Here is a 4226-nt window from a genome sequence, read left to right on the forward strand (position 1 = left end):
ACAAAAATATAGAAGAACGTACCTCTCTCTCTCTCTCTCTCTCTCTCTCTCTCTCTCTCTCTCTCTCTCTCTCTCTCCTCAATTCTAATAATTATTATTATACATCTTCGTATTAATTGCCCGCTCTTGCATATCTTGAAGCTTTCTTAAAAATTTTCAATATTATAAAAATGAGAGTTTTTCACGGTAAATCACATAGACCAGGATGGGACAGTTGACTGAAATATTGATTTTCAATTTGGAATTCTTACTCAGAGAAAAACACACTAGCATGAATGAATATTTACAGGCGTGCAGCAGCTGAGAGAGAGAGAGAGAGAGAGAGAGAGAGAGAGAGAGAGAGAGAGTGCCCATACAATACTGCACTACATCCATATCCATATGAATAGTATACCATATTGACGCCCCGTGAAGACTACCGAAACAAGATAATAGTTAGGAAAGTGTAATAATGAGATTCCTCGTCGCCATAATAACGCTGAGTAGCACCGGGAGTGTGGAGACACCGCGGTATATGGGAGAAATGCAGGAATAATAAATAGTATCAAAGGAGGCCCGATCGCTAACCTATGGTAGATTCACATCAACCGTGGGTTTGATGTCTAGGCCAGTCCCTTACGACGCTCCTGATTGGCTGTTGATAAGCCAATCACAGGGCTGGAAATTCTCAGTCTCTCGAGAGAGAGTTCACATAGGCAGGATGTATGTTCTACCTCTCCTGAAAGACGTATACCTCAGGAGAGGTGGAATATAGATCCTACCCAGCCCTGTGATTGGCTTATCAACAGCCAATCAGGAACGTCGTAAGGGACTGGCCCTGGACATCAAATGCAAGGTTTATGTGAATCTACAATAATAATCATTCACGGGTCAACTTTCATAAGCCATGGAGGCTGCGCATTGCCTCTCTTACGCGAGAGAGAACAGAATAGAAAATAGAATTTAGGCCAAAGGTCAAGCGCTAAGACCTATGAGATCATTCGGCGCTGAGACGGAAATTGCGAGTAAAAATAAGGGATTTAAAAGTATAAAAGAGGAAAGCCTCGCAGTTGCACCATGAAACAATAAACGGAGGTACAGTAAAAGGAATTAAAAGGGGGTTGGAGATAGGGGGCCGATAAGACGATGCAAAGGACTTCATTCAAGTAATGCTTACACAGCGTACTCTTTCACGTGGGGATTTCAGGTTGGTCAAATAAAACCGGATAACTAACTATAAGAAACAAATCGCCAGAAACTCGTAATCACACTTTTCGGCTCCGAAAATGTCACTAAAGGGACGACCATAGAACCTCATTGATATTTCCGACCCTTAATGGAAGTTGACGTCGAAACCAGAACTTACAAAATGGATGATGTCATTCCGATTAGTGCTTGAAGACTTAAATTCTTTTTCTTCCATTTACGTCCGTTCTACTAAAGACAACATCTCTCGCTTTTACACACACACACACACACACACACACACACACACACACACACACACATATATATATATATATATATATATATATATATATAATATATATATATATATACTATATATATATATATATATATATATATATATATATATATATATATATATATGAATTTCTCCTCTGTTCGTTGGGCGCTGGTTCGAACCCACGAAAGGACGAAAATATAAAAAAAAAAAAAAAATCCCCTTCGGTTAACATATATAAAATATTATTAATTCGAGGTAGAGCAAAATGGATATCAAGGACATTTGTAGCTTAATGCATGCATATATATATATATATATATATTATAATATATATATATATATATATATATATTATATATATATATATATATGTTTGGCTTTTTATTTTATTTTTTGTCTAGTTTCATTGGGCGATTTCTAATCTTGAGTAATTTTCTAATAATGCATGTGAAGCAGGTACGTTTAATTTAAGGTACACATACGCGTACCACACGGTGCGTATACGTGTACCTCACAGCTAAGCGTCCCTGCTTAAAATCTGCTTTCAAGTTACACAGCATCAGGAAAATGACCCAAGATTAGAAATCTCCCACTGGAACGGAACTGAAAAAAAAAAAAACATAAATCTATGGTAACCAACCCTGTCACTACTGCTAAGTTAAGTGACTCCGCTGAGACGATAAGATTTGCGAAACCCTGCTGTAGCAGGATGTCTTCGAAAGCAGACATCGAGGAATTGCTCCTGAATATTATTACGTGACCCGCCCGCCGCATCCTTTCGTGGTCTTCGAGAAGTGCGTCTCGTTCCATGCCATAAACATAATTTAGGAATTAAGCTAAGTCGTTGGTCACTAGATCAATCGATTTGACTCTCTCTCTCTCTCTCTCTCTCTCTCTCTCTCTCTCTCTCTCTCTCTCTCTTGTCTAGTTTTCTTTAAGCCTGAACTCCTCCTCCGTGGTGTGTTATTCCGAATTAATCCAAATTTCTAATGTTTCAATTTCATTAGCAAAGAGAGCGAGAGAGAGAGAGAGAGAGAGAGAGAGAGAGAGAGAAAAGGCGGTTTTTCGTTATACCCCCCAATAAAGCTTCCCCGAACTGTTTTCGATAGATAGCAACTAAACCCAATAACCACTCGAGGGGACAAGGACCGGAAGTTAGCAATTTTATTCCAAAATGAAATGACCCACCACCCGCAAAAGGGCAGAAGTATCAGCGAAACTTAGATTTGTCTAAGCAGAAACATTCTTGAAAAATTGTATTTCCTACCTGTAGAGTGTGCGTGTGTATGATTGTATGCGTGTATATATGTACGTATGTAACTATGATTATGTTTATGTCTAGCAATTACTTCACTGACGTGTTGGTTGTTTGAGAGAGCTAAAAAGAGGACGGACAAGAAGTGGAACAGATCAGCATGCAGTTGATGCGGAAAATGTCTATCCGGATGAAAATAGAATCTACTCATATATTCGAGTTAAAACCACAAGTGCAGAATTATGGATCAAACCCTTTCTAACAAAAAAAGGACATGAAAAGTCTGTAGGACAGTGATATGAGATCATCTCATCCAATTCGTCAATGTCATCATAGCAGATTAGATTCTCTATCCTTCTCTCAAGCCGTCTGTAAGGGAAAATGTAAGAACCGTTTCAATGGTATCTTTTCAATGTAACGATAACCGTAGATCCGAAAATAACCCGGTTAAATAACTCAAAATTAAAGAGGAAGGATAAACATTCTACTTTCTTTATCTCCATGGTATTAAGGAATGGAGAAATTGGCGAAGCCTCGATCTGTGATATCTAGGTCCCAAAAGCAAAAGGCGAGGAGGACCTTACGACTGAATTAGTGAACCAAAGTTGCCAACGAGAGTCTGGTCATTTATGAAACGAAAAGCCTTGGCGTCGGTTTTCTCAATAAGAACAGTTCGCGGAAAACATCCACAGATATGAACCTAATACGAATTTAAAAAACGAACAGCGTCTAAGTAAACCGCTTCTAGTCGCTAAGAGAGTCAGTAAATGCGGTAATTAGGTCATTACAGTTGCGTTTAAATAACACTCAGTAGATGGTGAATTAAACGACAGTTTTGTTTGCAAAAAAAAGAAAAAAAAAACCAAGGTTGGACAAGAATTACTATTGATTTTATACCTAGTTTTTCGTTGATTGTTTGTTTGTTTGTATGGTGTTTTTACTTTGCATGGAACCAGTGGTTATTCAGCAACGGGACCAACGGCTTTACGTGACTTCCGAACCACGTCGAGAGTGAAATTCTATCAACAGAAATACACATTTCTAACCCCTCCATGGAATACCCGAGAACTGAACTCGCGGCCACCAAGGTGGCACTCGGTATACGGTGAATTAAATGACTATTTTTAGCAGAAACCACCCAAGGTTAGACAAGAACTACTATTGATTTTATATCTAGTTTTTCCTTGAGGAATAAGAAAAGTATATCTGAAGGAACGTATTATACGAATGACTTATTTTCATTGGAAATTCATTCAAAACTAGGGTGCGAAATATTATCATACTGACAGGCAACCCAGTTAATTTTTAGGACATTCCATTCGAGGGCTTATAGTCTCTTTCCGGAGTCGATGACTATGGTTGCTGTAAAACCAGTGTACTGTAAAAATTCAGTTGCTCAAACGATCCAGATATTACGAAAGTGAAAAACTCTTTCCAAGGATGTTTGCTGGTGATATATAACTCAACTTTGACACATACAAAGAGCCCAAGAGACGGAAATATTTCTCTTAGCATGACTATTAT

The sequence above is a fragment of the Macrobrachium nipponense genome, chromosome 27 (assembly GCF_015104395.2).
Source record: "Macrobrachium nipponense isolate FS-2020 chromosome 27, ASM1510439v2, whole genome shotgun sequence".
NCBI lineage: Eukaryota > Metazoa > Arthropoda > Malacostraca > Decapoda > Palaemonidae > Macrobrachium > Macrobrachium nipponense.